Source organism: Pipistrellus kuhlii, unplaced genomic scaffold (assembly GCF_014108245.1).
Source record: "Pipistrellus kuhlii isolate mPipKuh1 unplaced genomic scaffold, mPipKuh1.p scaffold_m20_p_36, whole genome shotgun sequence".
In the NCBI taxonomy this organism is placed as follows: Eukaryota; Metazoa; Chordata; class Mammalia; order Chiroptera; family Vespertilionidae; genus Pipistrellus; species Pipistrellus kuhlii.
In genome coordinates, this window is record NW_023425536.1 from 2,798,350 (window position 1) to 2,817,488 (window position 19,139).

Here is a 19,139-nt window from a genome sequence, read left to right on the forward strand (position 1 = left end):
TTGATATCATTGGTAACTATGGTATGTTGGAATTTAAATGGTACACACCCAATTTTAATTCTCTTTCTCCTTAAATATATATTTGACAGTGAGAAATAGCTTTTGCCATATTTATTTTCAATATATTACATATTCCTGTAAATTGTGTTTATAAAAAGTCTTTTATATTGTAATTCGATATGTTCTACAATAAGAAAATTTCTAATTGTCACATGAACCTGTATTTAGTTGATAGAATTCATGAACCTGTAGTTAGTTGATAAATTCAAAGTATTAATTCATTAAGAATATATTATTTTAAAACATGGCAAAATTATTACTATCTTTGGCATAATCTCATTTTTAAAATATATCTTTATTGATTTCAGAGAGTAAGGGAGAAGGAGGGAGAGATAGAAACATCAATGATGAGAGATAATTATTGATCAGCTGCCTTTTGCATGACTCCCCCTGGGGACCAAGCCCCCAACACGGGGATGTGCCCTGGACCAGCATTGAACCCGGGACCCTCCAGTCTGCAATCTGAAGCTCTATTCACTGAGCCAAACCAGCTACATTAGAATATTTCTATATGTTAACAAGAAATGATAAGTAAACCTAACATTTTTTCAACAAAATATTAAAAATTATAAATGGCCAAAAAATAATATGAGGCATGTGAAAGTATAGACACACTGTAAAAAAGAAAGAGTTGTATTCAGAGCACCTGGCTATTTCTGTTGTTGTTTTAGTTTTACTTTATTAGGTTATTGATTTTTATGCCCAATTTTTTGTTTGATTAATTTTAAGCAATTAGTCATTAAAAATATACAGTGATAGACCTGACTAGTAAAAACATGACTACTTTCAAAGTTTAAGAATATTTACTTAAGTACATACCAACCACTTTTTATTTTATTTTTTAAATATTTTTTATTTATTTTTTTACAGAGAGGAAGAGAGAGGGATAGAGAGTTAGAAACATCGATGAGAGAGAATCATTGATCAGCTGCCTCTTGCACACTCCCCACTGGGGATGTGCCCACAACCAAGGTACATGCCCCTGACTGGAATCAAACCTGGGGCCTTTCAGTCCACAGGCCAATGCTCTATCCACTGAGCCAAACTGGTTTCAGCGCCAACCACTTTTTAAATAGTGTACACACATATAATGATTATACTTATCCTTTAAACAGAATCTGTCTTGAAAAACAATACACTAGCCTTGAATATATTGTGGCTTTGAATAACATGAGTGATGGGTAAACTCTTTTGCTACAAATGTATTAGATTCACAAACAGTTGAAGTTTTAATAAACATATCTTTGAAAATGTTTCAGAAAAGCTAAGATTAAATTTATTTCTTTTACATTTTCACAAATTGCCCTTTAAAATCACCATTAATGAGTAAAAGTCAAAATGTGTATATATTAAGACAACTCCATACCCTCCAAAAGCAGTAATTCTAACATTAATCATGATAACAACAATGATAATCAAGATACTTTGAATCTTTCCATATCAGGAAATAGTTTTTACTATGGAAGAGTTAATTAACATTTCCCTCTTAAAAGTTTCAACAATAACACTAAGAGTACAAGCTGAAAAGAATATTAACATGTATCTGAAACCTTATATAATCAATACAATATGGTATAGGCATAGAAGGCCTGTAGATCAATAGAACATAACAGAGTCCAGAAATAAACCCAGGTATATAAGTACAATTAATTTCTTTTTTTTTTTTTAATAAATCTTTATTGTTCAGATTATTACAAATGTGATCCTCTTCCCCCCCTCAATTGCTCCCCTTCACCAGGTTCCCACCCCACCCTCTGTCCTTTCCCCATCCCCCATTGTCCTCATCCATAGGTGCACAGTTTTTGTTCAGTCTCTTCCCGCACCCCCACTCCCCTTTTCCCTGAGAATCGTCAGTCCACTCCCCTTCCATACCTCTGATTCTATAATATTCACCAGTTAATATTGTTCATCAGATTTTTAAATTCCCTTGGTTTTTAGATTCACTTGTTGATAGCTACGTATTTGTTGATCATAATTTTTATCTTTATCTTCTTCCTCTTCCTAAATAACCTCCTTCAGCAATTCATATAATTCTGGTTTGGTGGTGATGAACTCTTTTAGCTTTTTTTTATTTGTGAAGCTCTTTATCTGTCCTTTGATTCTGAGTGATAGCTTTGCTGGGTAGATTATTTTTGGCTGTAGGTTCTTGTTATTCATCACCTTGAATATTTCTTGCCATTCCCTTCTGGCCTGCATGGTTTCTGTTGAGAAATCAGCTGACAATCTTATGGGTGCTCCTTTATAGGTCACTACCTGCTTTTCTCTTGCTGCTTTTAATATTCTCTCTTTGTCTTTTGCTCTTGGAATTTTAATTATGATATGTCTTGGTGTGGTCCTCCTTGGATTCCTTTTGTTTGGGGTTCTGCGGGCTTCCTGGACTTGTAAGTCTATTTCTTTTCCCATGTGGGGGAAGTTTTCTGTCACTATTTCTTCTAGTACTCTTTCGGTATCTTGCTCTCTCTCTTCTGGAATCCCCATAATTCTGATATTGGTTCGCTTAAAATTGTCCCAGAGGTTTCTTACACTATCTTCAACTTTCTGGATTCTTTTATCTTCTCCCTTCTGCAGAGGAGTGTCCTCTGGCTCTTTGTGTTCTAAATCTTTGTCTTGATTCTTGCAATCTTCCAGTCTGTTTTTAGGACTTTGTATAATATTTTTTATTTCAGACAATGTTTTCTTCATTTCTTGTTGATCCCTTATTATTTCTAGTTGCTCCCTTTTCATATCCTCATAGGTCTCATTTATTTTATCGGCCTTTTTTAGGATATTGTTGAATAACCTTATAACTGTAGTTTTGAACTCAATGTCCAATCTTTTCTTTTCCTCCATCTCCTTCCTTTGTGTCCTTCTTCTTGTCTGCATTTTAGTTGTTTCCCTGATTTGATGGAATAGCTTTGTGTGCTAGGTGTTCTGGTAGAGCCCAGTAGCACAGCCTTCCCAGTTACCTGCAGTGGACAGTCTTGGTGTAGCCCTTTGTGGGCTGTGTGTGCAGTCTTGTTGTTAAGCCTTGCTTATTGTTGGTATCACTGGGAAGCGTTGCTCTCCAAGCCAATTGGCTGTGAGGATCAGCAGTGACTCAGCTAGGAGGGTTTCCGTACTCTGCTTGAATATGGTGGGGTCTCGGGGTGGCGCAGACAATCTTTGGTTCCCTGTCAGTCTCGCCTTAGAAAAGTCCTGTTCGTGGAGAGTTTTGGAGGATTGGTTGCAGGCGCGCGCGCACCTCTTTGGTAAAGGCGCAGACAAGCTTTGGATTCCTGTAAGTCCCTCCTTAGAGAAAGCCAGCCTCTGGGAGAGCTTCTGTGCTCAGCCACAGGTAGGGCAGAGTCTCGGGTTGGTGCAGACAAACTTTGTTTTCCGTTCGGCTCCTCCCCAAGTCCCGCAGTAATGGCCTCTGGCTTCACACACCTCCAAGAGATCTCTGCCCACTGCCTGACAGTCTGTCCTCTCCCTGTCTGGGGCCGTTTATCAGAGCAATAGGGTGATTCTGTTTTCTTCTCAGACAAGAAAGCCAGCCGCGTTAGCTGTTCACCCTCTCTGTGCCAGGAGTAAGCCAGTAGCGAACTCAGCCCGGCCCGCCCTCTCTGCGTGCAGGGAGTAAGCCAGCAGCAATCTCGGTCCGGCCCTTCCTCTCCGCACCGGGATTAAGCCAGTGCCTTTTCGCAGTACCTTCACAGTTCTCCGTACCTTCACAGTTCCTGAGGTTCAGCGTGCCTTCTCTCTCCTTCCCAGATGGCAGAGCCTCCTCTCAGCCAGCTGTCTGGCGCTTCAGGGCAATGCCTCCCCTGTTTTTCAGTTCTAAATTCAAATTTGTTGTGGTAGGCTGCATTCGGGTGTCTAACCTATGCCGCCATCTTGGTTTTCTCTAGTACAATTAATTTCTAACAAAGGAGAAAATAATATACATGGGCAAAACACCTGAAGAGAGATTTCTTATCCAAAAAAAAAAAAAAAAAAACAAATGGCCAACAGTTACATGAAAAGGTGCTCAACATCACTAATCATCAGGGAAATGCAAATCAAAAACACTTTGGGATACCAGGTCATGCATAGTAGAATGACTAATAGCAAAAAGGCATGAAATACACTATACTGGCAGGATGTAGAGAAAAGGAACAGCTTGTCCACTGTTGGTATATAACCACTATTGGAAATAGTATGAAGGCTCCTCAAGAAATTAAAAATAGAACTACCAGATTATCTGCCATTCCCACTTCTAGGTACAAATCTAAAGGAAATAAAACCATTATCTCAAGGATACACCTGTACTCTCATATTCGTTTTACTATACACAGCAGACGTTTGGAAATTACATGTGTCATCAACAGATGAAGGTATGAAGAAAATGTGGTTACATTGGAATATTATTCAGAATCTAAAAAAAAAAAAGGAAAGAAAGAGAGAGAGAGAGAGAGAGAGAGAGAGAGAGAGAGAGAGAGAGAGAAGAGAAGAGGAGAGGAGAGGAGAGGAGAGAGAGAGAGAGAGAGAGAGAGAGAGAGAGAGAGAGAGAGAGAATATGATTTGTGACAACATGGATGAAACTGGAGGGTTTTATGCTAAGAGAAATAACCCAGACAGAGAAAGACCTACAATGTATGGTATCACTTACATGTGGAATCTTTCAAATGTCACACTCATAAAGATAGAGAGTTGAAAAGTGGTTGCTGGGCAGCTTGGAATGGAGAAATAGAGAGTTTGGTAAAGGGTACAAACTTTCAGTTATAAGATGAATAAGGTTTGAGGATCTGATGTGTAACATGGTGAGTATAGTTGATAACACTGTATTGTGTAGTTGAAACTTGCTAAAAGAATAAAAAGTAAATGTTAAACCTTTCCCTATAAACCTGTAAGTCTACTCATTCCTTGGATGTGGTGTTCAATAACTGAACTTAACTTTTTTTTTTATATAGATTTTATTGATTTTTTACAGAGAGGAAGGGAGAGATATAGAGAGCTAGAAAACGTCAATGAGAGAGAAACATCAACCAGCTGCCTCTTACACACCCCCTACTGGGGATGTGCCCACAACTCAGGTACATGCCCTTAACCGGAATGGAACCTGGGACCTTTCAGTCTGCAGACTGACGCTCTACCACTGAGCCAAACCGGTTTCGGCAAGAACTTAACTTTTTCTTAGTGTAACTCTGGGAAGTCAGAAATTGTCACTTCTCAAATAATTACTATAATCATTATTGTTGCCAAATCTACTAATAATCATGGCCACACTGTCCTCCAATACCTTAGCATTCACAGTTAGTCCATCTCATGACACAATTGATAATTTTGAGGGGAAAAGTATTGTCACTCATTTGCAGATTACAAGGCTTCTCTTTCTACCCAACAAGGAAACTATGAATACTACATTCTTTAAAAGTGAAGTAACCCAGTCACTGTGCAGGACTACCTCAGTAACTGTTTCAGTTGGGATCCAGCAGAAAGCAACTAGTATGATAAAATGTTTAACTGAGGAGAGTTTGAGGAAGAGGTTACTTACAGATGTGTTTGCTAGTCATGGGGTGGTAAAACATGCAAAATCAAAAGCAAGAAGTCATGACCACCTGACCTGACAAGACAAAGACAAAGGACAGTGTTGCCAGGGCATGAAAATCCTTTGCACCTAGAAGAGAAGCCATTTAACAGGAGGTGTGACCACATTGCACTGGCAATGCCAATGGGGGAAATAAGTACTCCAACTTGTTGTTCCACAGTCATCATAATTACTGATCACCTCTACTGCAGCCAAATCCAACCAGATACTTAAATCTGAGAAAGGTATGGAGTTGTAGTCCAAGGAAGTCAAACTCCTACCAGCCTAGACAGGACAGGAAAGGCAGAGGATGAATTCCAGGAAGGAGATGTGAGCAGAGAATAATCAGCATACGAAGTTTTACCTCATTAGTAATAAAAATAATGTGAATTTAAGAGACATCAATAGATAACACTAGATATCCACCAGAAAGTCCAACATGGAAACGCCTGCCAATCCCAAGTGTTGGTGATGTTGCAAAGCAGTGAGAACTGCTGGCAAAGAAAGTAAATTGTTACAATACTTCATAACAATGTTTTCACTCATCCATTATCATTGAAAATACCTACACAATATGATGCATTAGTCTGTCTTCTTGGTGTATATCCAACAGAACGCAATCACAAGTTTACCAAAAGACATGTATACAAATATTCAGAGCAGCATTGTGTGTAATAACAAAATAGCAAATAGATGACATTCATATATAAGTCAAGAGAAGAATGGATACTATACCTGAAATATCTGCACAAAAAAGTGTAGAATGGATAACTAAATTATATGATACAATTAACAGAATAACAAAAGGACAATAAAGAGAATGCACTTATATACAACAGCATGGATAAATCTTACTAACGTAATGATGAGTGCATAAAAACTAGTTGCAAAGACCCATGGTGTATGATTTTGTTATGTAATTTTTTTACAAGGCAAAGTTGACTTGTAGTGTTGGTGGATGCATTCTTATCTGGTAAATCATTTAATAATAAGAAGCAAGAAAGTGGTTACCCTAGCAGTCAAGATACTGATTACATTTTGAGGAAGGTGGGAGTATACAACAATCAGGTTATTATATGCAAAATTCACACTTTTGATCTTTGGTCTCCATTCTTTCATTGTCAGGTTCAAGTTCTGAGGTGGTTTAGAATTCTCATTGACTTACAAGCCAAAAACAGTTTTATAATAAGCATGGAAGCAGAAGTAAAGAACAGGCTCGGGCATGCAAAAAAAAGAGAGAGAGATCAGAAGTCATTGCATTCTATTATACATTCACTATTTATATCTATTTCCTTATTCTGCAGAGAAATGTTAACTTACTTCTTCAATCATCTAGTGAAGGATATCTTCCACTGGTAGTAATTGTAAAACATAAATGAATAAAACCCGTCTACATTTACATCTTTGTTTGTCAAATGTGGATGTATAATTTAATGAAGCTTTAAGGTTGTCTGGGTCTCATCCTATGTTTTAATTTTATTTAACAGTGATCGGTCAGACAATTAGGCTGAACAAGGCCATCCAACAGCCACAATAATTAAAGCAAGGCTTGAAATAAAACACAATAAACAAAGAGACAGATAATAACAAAAAGTGTACTACCATGTTAATAAATGGTTTTCTTGGTACAAATTGATATATTTTAAAAATTTATTTGCATCGTTTTATCTCTCCCAAAGTCCTCATAGGATATTTTAACTATATCATTTCTCACAAAGTATAACGATAACTCTAATTGTTGTCACTTTTGTACCATAAACTTTGTACAATAAAATTTAAAAGTAATTTTGAAAAAGGAATGATGCCTAATGGGAAACATTCCTGGCAAAAGTGAAAGTGCTGGTTTACTTCAAAGACACTTTCCATGGAAGAGCATGATTATCTTACAGGTCTAGAAACCATGTTGGCATCACACAGAGGCAATGACACTTTTCTCCTTAAATCCAACATCAATAAGTTAATTGATAGCACTTGAATATTTCTCATTAATTATAAAGCAGTTATGGGCCTTTCTGTATGGGAATGTGTTCACCGCCGTGCCGTTACCTTTTTTTTTTTTTTTCCTGATTTGGGAAAATAATTAAATGTAAAAGCATTTCTTGGTATATTATAGTAAGAGAATAAGTAGATGGTTATTGAGTGATGGTTCTGTTACAGAAGACCAGAAAGCCAAGGATGCTTCTGAAAAAAAAAAAAAAAAAGAAAAAAGAAAAAAAAAGGAGGGACACTGTTTAATACACCGGCAGACTCAGGAAACAGCCTTCCAAATCTGAGTGAAGGAACACGCACGGGGCCCTCTCTTACATCCCCTTCTCTGTGATTTTTGTCCCATAAACATGGATTATCCTTTCGGTCCTTTACTCGGGCCTTGCAAGAAGGGCCTCAGGAGTTGGGGGTCTCCAGGCCACATCTGATGGTCGGGCCTGGCACCAGTGCTAATAACCCTCCCCCCTGGGCAGTGCACTGTCCACAGTAACAGGTTTTGCAAGACCAGTTACCGTGGACAGTGGGAAGGAGATAGGGACTTAATTATAGGATATCAGGAATGTACACTGAGCTTGCTCTCTTGGATTCAGGTCACTAGCCCCGAATATCAGGGTTACATTAGCCCTTTTAGCCTTCTCACTTCCATTTAGAACATACAGAAGTTGGCATGATATCTAGGATTCATTATAAAAACTTGCCAAGATCAGTTGCCTTTCACCCAACACAGTTTGCTACCTTCATTAATTATACACTTATTTTCAGAGAATCACTACCTAATATATCAGTAAGGTGTTCCTAGATAAGTAGCAATTGCTGATGTGTTTATATTTGTTCAATTTCACTTAGGAAACAAGCTTAAAAAAAACACACAAAAAAAACACTAAACTATTTCGAAGCTATCAAGGAATGTCTAGACATTATTTCTACCTGTGCACGTACTGGAACTGGATTTGAATGTCAGTCTAACACTCACTGGATATATAACCAGAGGCACTCTGTCTTTTCATCACCAGGATGGCTTTTATGGCACAAACTCTGATTACTATGTTGAAATTAAGTTAAATGAAGCAGCAGTATTATATTGTTTACTATTTTTCTAGAAATAACATATAGAAAGTTATGTTAAAAATAGAAAAACAAACAATCCTTTCCATAGGATCTTATTCAATAAGTAATGGTCCATCCATCCACTTAGTTCTGTAGCCATTACAATTATTTAAAGGAAAAACAAACAAATAAAGAAACAAAAAACCTCTCTTCCCCCTCTCTTTCTCTTACACATACATGCATACACACACAATGGATTGAGGCAATTAATAAAAACATAATGTTTAGAAGAATCTTTTATAATTATATGAGTGTTTATCTTTAAAGATGCAATTTCAAGGGATTTTCAATGTTTTTGTTTGCTTTGAATATTATTTTATAAATGAGCTCAGTGAATTTTGATGATCACAATGAAAGGCAAAGTTTTGATTATTTAGAGATGGAATAGAATGTTCTGCAATTAAAAGAAAATTAGATAGTATGTAACCAGAAAAAAATGCAAAATGATAGACAAATTGTTGTCTTAAAACATAGACACTAAACTGAAGAAATTCTCACAGCCCAGAGTGAACTGCATATGAAAGTAGAAATGCATCCGGAGACTGCCCAGATATGGAAAATATCATCAATGAACAATTTTTTTTTAAATGTATGAGGAGAAGACATAGGGCAGGAAATCAAAGTGTTATTTCAATTTTCAAAAAAGAAACTACTTAAGGGAAAAAGCACAGTGTATAAATGTAAATTCTAGTGTATAAGGTGTAGCTCAGAATTCTGAAAAGGATTAGAAACAGAAACATAGAATGTTGTGTGAGAGGGAAATTAAATACGTTTAATACAGGAGAAAATAGCCAGTGCAGACTCTTTTCTGGACTTTGTTGGAGAGGGCACTTCAGAGATTGGATGAAAGCATTCTGACAGAGGTCCTAGTATTGTCAGGATCAAATTGACATAGATAGACATGAAGTTTGGTTACAGATGACTTCTCACACTCAAGAACCCATGTTTAGAAATTAGATGAAAAATTTAAGATGAGTTAACTTGAAGAGAAACTTGAAAAACACATCTCAAGCTTAATTTGGTTGTCAATGATATAGTATTATAGTGTGTTGAGTGAGATTTCAGACATTCACTCTGATTTTCTTAAAATTTTCATGAGAAAACTGATGCTCTTAAAGTTTTAAATTGCTTGATCCTACTGATATTGTCATAATCTGAACTCAAACCATATTTCCATTTACAAAAGAATTATTTGGGAGATGGTAATCGCTAAGTTGTACTGAGGAAATATTAGCAGGATTAGGTGGGAGAACACACGTAAACTATAAAGATCAAAGAGCATTTCCAAAGGAATGAATAAACATAAAAATTGAATACAGCCCTAACTGGTTTGGCTCAGTGGATAGATTGTAGGCCTGCAGACTGAAGGGTCCCAGGTTCCATTCCAGTCAAGGGCATATACCTTGGGTGCTGGCACATCCCCAGTAGGAGGTGGGCAGGAAGCAGCTGATTAATGTTTCTCTCTCATCAATGTTCCTAACTCTTTATCCCTCTCTGTAAAAAAAAAAAAAAAAAAAAAAAAAAAAAAAAAAAAAAAAAAAAAAAAAATCAATAAGATATATTTTAAAAAATTGAATACAAATACTCCTTGGAGACACTGTGGGCTCAGTTCCAGACCATGATAAGAAAGCGAGTGTCCCCCAATAAAGGGAGTGGTGATCTTGTTGCTGATGGAGGGTGTTGCCTTCAATTTGTAAGATTGCTTCTTACAAATTGCTTCTTATAAACCTGTGAAGCATAGTACAAATCAAAATGCCTCTATGGTACTTGGAAATGAGGGTGAAGTATGAGTGCTATACAATTTTTTAAGGACGATGTGACAGAATTTAGTGAATATAAGAATTAAAGAGTGAAGAAAAAGCAGTCAATCCAGATATTTAAGCTGGAAGACCCTGATGAACTAGGCAGTAGTCAAAGCTAAATTGCCCAAAGCAATAACATGGAAACTAATCTACAGGATATCTATTAAAAATAACTGAATTTTACACTGTTTCTGAAAACAAATTTTTTTTCTAAAATGTTTATTTTCCGTAAATATCCCCAACCATGCACATAATCAGAAAGATTTTGGGCTTCAAGGAACACATTTTCAAACATTCAGTTTGCTTATTGGAATTATTAATAACTAGAGGCCTGATGCACAAAATTCGTGCACAGCGGGCAGGGGAGGGTGTCCCTCAGCCCAGCCTGCAGCCTCTCCAAACTGGGACCCCTCAAGGGTGGAAAAACCAGAGATCACCTTCTTGGATTCTTATAACTCAAATTACCAAGAACATTGCAAGTGGTGACCTATAGGGAGCTAAGCCAATGAGCTGTCAGAAAAGGTACTTACTATCAAACTGGTTTGTCTCAGTGGATAGAGTGTCAGCCTGCAGAATGAAGGGTCCCAGGTTTGATTCCGGTCAAGGGCATGTACCTTGGTTAGAGGCACATCCCCAGTGGGGGGTGTGCAGAAGTCAGCTAATCAATGTTTCTCTCTCATTGATATTTCCAACTATCTATCTTTCTCCCCTCTTCTCTGTAAAATAAATAAATGAATAAATAAATAAATAAATAAATAAATAAATAATAAAAAATCAATTACATATATATATTTAAAAAGGTGTATCCTGTGCAGCTCATGCAGGCTCTGAGTTGTGTCCACTGGGCTAGGGGTGTGTCCTTGCCACCCGGTGGTGGTCACCGGGGTTTCTGCACACCCTAGAGTCCAGCAGTCATCCCCCTGAGGAGGGCGCTGGGCTGGGGGCATGGACACGAATTGCCACTAGGTGCCAGAGCTTGGAAAGCTGCTGGGGGCGGGGTGGGATGGGGCAGGAACATCCTCATCTCCAAACACTCTGGAGGCCAGCAGCCAGCCCCACCATGGGCCTCAGGCTGGGGGCATACAGGGACTCTGGGCAACACACAGGCTAGGAGCCGCCTTGGTCCGGAGGATGTTCCCAGGACCCAGGCCACTCAGCACCTGCATATGCAAAATAACCGCCATCTTTGTTTGGGTTAATTTGAATATTTGCTCTGATTGGCTGTGGACATAGTGAAGGTACATCAATTTGCATGACTCTCTTTTATTAGATAAGTTATTTCTGTGTGGGGGGGGATTAAATGAAATGATAATTATGTCATTAGGCCTTTCATTCTAAAATGAAAAACAAAAACCAAATTGGTACTTTCCAGAAGTCATAAATCAATCTGTCTATCTCTTTACCTTTACCTCAGTCTCTTCCTACTTCCTCCCTCTATCCCTCTCTTTTCCATTCCCTAACTTCATTCTTACCTCTCCCCCCTCATTATGCATACCCATTAATATTGGGAATTTGGTAGAAAAGTAAATATATTGCACTGTAAGTAAGTACTGGATTGACATGCTATAGTTAATTAATTTACAAAATATAAATTATTAAATTCAAATTTTTAGTATGTTGATGTGTTTGCCCTGTATTTTCCTCTTCATTAACTCTCAATTAGTCCTTACCCCTCTAAATGTCCAAGGCATAAAATGACCTGTTTTCTTTCATCTGCTTTCATCTCTAGGGAAATCAGTGCTCTTGTTCTGGCTTCTTGAGGTCTTGCCCTTTGGTTCCTGGTAACCTCACCTCCATGCAAACCAGCCTCTGACACTGCCTGATGCCTTCTCTAATCAACATTTCTCATGGCAGGTCTTTCCTCTGAACTGACTTTGTTACATCTTTCACAGCTTCTCTTACAACTTTTATAACAGGCTTGCTTCGTTTCTCCTTTCTCAAACAAAGATTTATTTAATGAAGACAATAAATATGCCTTCTTTGATAGCAGAATTCTGGTACACATGTGAATGCATCTATGGGAGGTGCCAGCATTTAAATTTCAATATGTAATTTTAAAGTTTTACAATAAAAATCAGATGACAAGAGGAAGCAAGAAAGCAATGAATAATCTATCAATAGAATATATACAATTAAAAGTACAAGTCATTTAAAAATTTGTGTAACACATGAATATATTATTATGACCCAGAACATGTACCCATATTTGTTAAACTTTACATTTACTTCTGTTTATTCATTCTGAAATACTGTATTGGCTATATATTTTTACTCTGAAAAAAAATTGATAGTACAAAAATAATCGCATGAAAGTCTAAAAATATAATGTATAGTGATTTCTGTACACCCAATAAAATTATCTATAAATTAATACAAAAATCTAGTAATAAGAAGTAATCAGAGGGTTAAAAAAATAAATGTAATAAGATTCAGTTTTCTAATCAGCAGAAAGCCAGAAAAGGCCGAAACCGGTTTGGCTCAGTGGATAGAGTGTCAGCCTGTGGACTCAAGGGTCCCAGGTTTGATTCCGGTCAAGTGCACGTACATTGGTTGTGGGCATATCCCTGGTAGGGGGTGTGCAGGAGGCAGCTGATCAATGTTTCTAACTCTCTATTCTTCTCCCTTCCTCTCTGTGAAAAATCAATAAAATATATCTTTTTTAAAAAAAGAAAGAAAGCCAGAAAAGGTAAGTAATATTTTTACATGTAAAACAATTACTCTATTTTTAAGAGGTAGTGATTAACTATAACTTGATATATAAAATACTAAGTTTTCTTCCATAATTCACTAAATAATCATACATTTTCAATTTTAAAACAAAAATTTTATTAGAAAAAAATATGCGATAGAGCATATCTCATCTTTTTAAAAAAATATATTTTATTGATTTTTTGCAGACAAGAAGAGAGAGGGATAGAGAGTCAGAAACACATTGATGAGATTCATCGATCAGCTGCCTCTTGCACACCCCCTACTGGGGATGTACCTTACATGCGCTTAACCGGAATCGAACCTGGGACCTTTCAGTCCGCAGGCTGATGCTCTATCCACTGAGCCAAATCGGTTTCGGCGAACATATCTCATCTTAATCATTGATTAAAATTGAACCGGATAACACAGGGGAAATCCCTCCTTCCATTTGACAATAATTATTTATCCAGCTGTTTGAGGATAGAGAGTTGAAGCAAAACTTTTGAGAATTGTATATACCTACATTATATAGCTCATTGTTTTTAAGCTTCTTGCTCAGAGAGAAAATAATGAACTTGGGGAATATTTTGCTAAAATACAGAAATTGTACCTTTTTGAATATTAATTATTCTGGAGATCATATCACTATGGCATTACCTACCTTGTGGTAGAGAGAGAACAGGTAAAGATTTTCTCTCCTCTGTCCAAGTCCCAAAGGACCCATTTTGTCCAATGCTCTGCAGGCAGAGATGTCATGTATCTATTCTATGTAAAAGCATTAAAGAGTATGTATGATACCTCCAGACTATGTTCAGGGTATAGCAGCTAGCAGGGTGCATATCCCACATGGTGAAGTCATTAGATGTTGGAGTTTCTATCAGCCTGAATCTCTGAATGACAGTGTGGAGCAAAGAACCCCTAGAATACATTGATAAACTTTTGCTATGTTAAGACATTGAGATTCAGGGATTATTATCACCACAAAGTCCAGCCTAATAAATATGTACTTCAGTATTATTACTTTCTATATGCCGTGTGTCAATACCTTTATTTATTACCCTTTAATAACATTTGCCTGCAATATGTTGCCCTTCACAAATATATATACCTTGTCTTATCTAATTATTTGCCTTTATTTTTCTTTTCAATTATTTATATGTCAAAATAGTACTCCTACTTTTACCCCCCTATCCTGCTAACTTAAAAAACTAAAATTGAGCCAAGACCGGTTTGGCGCAATGGATAGAGTGTCAGCTTGAGGACTGAGGGGTCCCGGGTTCGATTCTGGTCAAGGGCATGTACCTTGGTTGTAGGCATATCCCCAGTGGGGGGTGTGCAAGAGGCAGCTGATTGATTACTCTCTCTCATTGATGTTTCTAACTCTCTATCTCTCTCCCTTCCTTTTTTTTACAAAATCAATAAAATATATTTAAAAAAAACCAAAAAACTAAAATTGAGTCATAAAAATGTCTGTACCAATAAAACCTCTTAATCCAAAACAGGCATCAAGTTGAATGAAGCAGAGTGGTCATTCGTTGAGGTCCTGTGGTTCAGCTGAAGAATGCTGTCCAAACCATTTTTGTTTAAACCACTTAAATGTTTGTCATATGGAATGTCTTATGTTTGAAATGAATATTCTTAATTTCCAGCATTTTGAATAAAATGAATACATTTTCTAAAACCTGGGGTTCACAGAGACACACATTTCCAGAAGGACAGAAGTGAATATCCTCAAACTTGTGAACAATGTTCAACTCACCAAAAATGAAATAAATACACATTAAAAGAGCAAGGAAATACATATCTGACTCTTATTGGCAAACACTGAAAAGAATGATAGAAAAAGTTGGCATGATGTGAGGAAACTCACTCTTTAAAGATGGGTTTTTGGAATAAAGAATGATGCAAATCTTCCCTCAGATAATGCCAAAATACAGCAAATATTTTTCAAAAAGTTCCAATTACAGTAATGGAAATAAAATGGAAGCAGCTATAGATTCCAAAACAGAGAGTTTAAAAAAAACATTAAGAGGATTTCATATTGGATTCCAAGAAAATCAATTTATTGGTGGATTAGGAATAGATTTACAAACAGGAAAATGTATTCATTTATTTTTCTACTACTTGTCCTATGATTGTGTCACAGACACTCTAGTTCTCAAGGATGTTCACCCCCATGGTTAACAGACATTTTCAAACTTATAGCATAAATGCAGGTAGTGATGAGAGTAGTGGAAATGGAACTCTGGATGAGGTGGCAGAGAATCATAGTGGGGAGGGGGGCGTTTAGAGTGGGCAGTGAGATCAGGCTGACAAGGTATCATTTAACCTGAGATGTAAAAGACAAAAAGAACTTGATCTAGTTGAAGAAAAAGCCATCTACACAAACTCCTACAATGGAAACAGGCTCGGGGTTCCAAGAACAGAAAGAAAGCTGGGGTTTGAGTGTAGTCAGTTATGGGAAGGGTGCTAAGAAATGAGCTCAGAATGAGACAGCCAAAGCATCAGGTGCTTGCAGACCACAATCAGAAGAATGAACTTTTGTCAAGAGATAGGATTAAGCAGAGGATTTTTACTGAGGAAAGTTATCTAGATTTGCTGACATTTTTATTATTTTTTAATGTATCTTTATTTTTAGAATAATTACAGTTGTTCCCTTTGTGTGTGTGTGTTTCCCTCCCCCACATTGACCCCCTCCACTCTGCACCACCCCTCCCAGGCCTTCACCATACTATTGTCTGTGTCCTTGGACTATGCATTATGCATATAAATTCCCTGGTTAATCTCCCTCCACCCACCCCTGCCTTCCTTCTGAAATTCATCAGTCTGCTCCATGCTTCTATGTCTCTGGATCTATTTTGCTCATCAGTTTATTTTACTCCTTTGATTCCACATATGAGTGAGATCATATGGTACTTACCTTTCTCTGACTGGCTTATTTCGTTTAGCACAATATTCTCCAGGTCCCTCCATGCTGTCTTAAAGGGACATTTTTAAGGGCGGTAATCTATATTTGTTGACATTTTTTAAATTATTCTGCCCAATATGTGGAAAATATACTGTAAAGGAAGCAAAAGACAGCAGTACAACCAGTAAAATGAATTAGGGAAAAAATAAAAGTGATTTGAGCCACTGCAGAAATGGAGAGAAGTGAAGTGACTCAGTCCATAAGTGTTTGCTGGAATGTCAGGTCTGGGTTGTGATGGAGAGAAGAACTCTACGGGTTTGGACAGGGGCTACTGTGTGGTTTTATGTGATGTAATGGGGAACACTAAAAGAATGCATTATCGTCTGTGGATGGGGAGGAATCATGAGTTCTGTCTTGATCTTTCTAAATGTAGGGTGGAATCGTGAAGTAGGCTACTGCATCTATAAATTTGGGTCTCAGTGGATGAGTCAGAGAGTACATTTGGGAACCCTCTGCACAGAAATGGTTTTATCAATAATAGATGAGAGCACTGCGGGAAACAGTGGAGAGAGAGAAAAGCACCGACATCTTTTGGAAGTCTTTTAATTAAGTTCGTACTTTTAAATCTAAGCCTCTTAACATTCACCATTAAATCAATCATGCTTTTCTTCTGTGCAGAAAAATATAAAATAAAAACTGTGTGTGTGTGTGTGTGTTTTTTTTTATTTAATACGTTATAGAAATTCCTGCATTGCCACATTTCCTATAATTACTGTTCACTAGTATTGTTGTTCTCTCTTTTTAATTGGTAATTTAGAAGAGAACACTTACTCTGTCTACTTTCCATTAGAGCAGAAGAAATCGAATAGAATTATATTCAGGTTTTTATTTTTCAAGCTCTAGGAAGCATAAAGCTAACTTGTTTCTAAGACTAAACAATGGATGCCTACACTCCCTATGTAGCACTCATTTGGATCCCAATAGAATTTGAATTTTTATCGACTGGAGGAACATGATCAGTGGTCCTTCTCTAGAACTTTCCTGAATTCTAGTGACTACTTTCCTTTTCAGAATCCACATAGGAAAAGCACCAATGTCTGTTGAGAATCAACTGCCTTACTTTTCTGAGAGGGAATAGGAAACCAATATTTGGAAAAGTATGTGGAGGGTTGCAGGGCCTTAAACCTGAGCTTGTCTTGTTAAGTGTGTCTCCCCCTCACATCCCCTCCATCCTCTCTCTGCCTCTCCAGAACACAGACTTTGTTTTCCTCTGCAGTCTGATTGAATCACTAGGATTCCATAAAATTCTCTAGAAAAAACTTTATATCATTCAAAACTTACATATGTGAGTGTACCATTGTCCCAATTAAATCCCAATTAATTGGTTATCTGTCTAGATTTAGTGGGACATACGCAGGTGACCAGGGGTCAGCAATAACGGCCTAACCCCTGGTGCTTCAGTAGACAGCTGACTGAATCGGAACACATGACACACAGACAGAATGAGTGTGCAATCACACAGCGTTTATTTACCTATTCCCAGTGGGTCCTGGGCTCCAACAAAGCCACCCCGCAATGCACACTGAAGGACAGAGGATGAAAACAGAGACAGGCAGGCGGCTGCAACTGGTTCAGGCTCACACAGCAGAGCAGTGAGGGGCTTGTCTCTCTGAATGATGTGGAGTCCTCTTATCGGGCAGGAGATCTCAACTGGAGCTGGTCCCGGGTTATAAAGACCGCGGTAAACAATTTGTGTCCTGATCAGTGTGGGCCAGATGGTGTGCCTTATGCTGGGGGCAGGATTTTTACAACTTAAGGGTACAGAGCTTTTACATTAAGATATTGGGGTGTTCATTAATTTTGGAAGGCACAGAGTATTGGGGGTTTCCATACAGCAAACATTTCACACAATAATTATTTCATACATTAGAAGGGTTACATTATTATAACAACCACCAAGGCAGAATAAATAGGAGCTGACACCACAAAATCAGAAACGGCTTAATGTGTTTAATTGCCATTTGTTTCTTGGAGGTTTTACCTTGTTTTTGTCTTTGACCTCTTTTGTCAATGACCCATTGTCTTTTATGCTTGAAGTTTCTTAAAGAAGAAAAACAAAGTGGCTACATTGAGGTGATGACCTGGGGGCAAGTGGCTTCATCTTTTTATTTCACCTTTCCCTAAAATGGAGAAAATAAGTAAAATTACAGAAGGTAAAGTAAGCAAAAGTATTACATGGAAACTGCATCTTTTTTTTTTTTTAATATATTGTATTGATTTTTTACAGAGAGGAAGGGAGAGAGATAGAGTGATAGAAACGTCAATAAGAGAGAAACATCGACCAGTTGCCTCTTGCACACCCCCTACTGGGGATGTGCCCGCAACCAAGGTACATGCCCCTGACCAGAATCGAACCCGGAACCTTTCAGTCCGCAGATGGACACTCTACCACTGAGCCAAACTGGTTTCGGCAAAACTGCATCTTTTGATGTTCCGTGACCATAAAATAAATCCATATTTTCAGAAAACCATATTTTCAGAAAGTCATGGTACCCTTACATGTGGAACGCTGAGAACATAAATGACATATCCTTTACATATACATACACACACACACACACACACACACACACACACACACACATATATATATATATATATATATATATATATATATATATATATATATATACATATATACACATATATATATCCCAAGGACTTGAATCCTGTGTTTAATTCCATTTAGGCAACACATGGAGCTCCAAGCATTATTAACAGTTGACACTGAACCTAACTTCCAAAGAAACAACTTAGAAATATCACTGATTATCTAGTCCATCCAGAAAATTCTAAAATCATCTTGTGTACTCAAAGATATGATACATCAATATTAATAACTACACATCTTTGGCAGTGATTAAAAAGTCAGACAGATCCATGTTATGTTAGAATACAAGAGTACTTTGTTATTATTTTTAATAGACACCAAGACATTCTGTCATCCCTATAAATAAGCTTAGTCTTTCTTCCTTAAAGAAGATACTGCTGAATGAAGCCA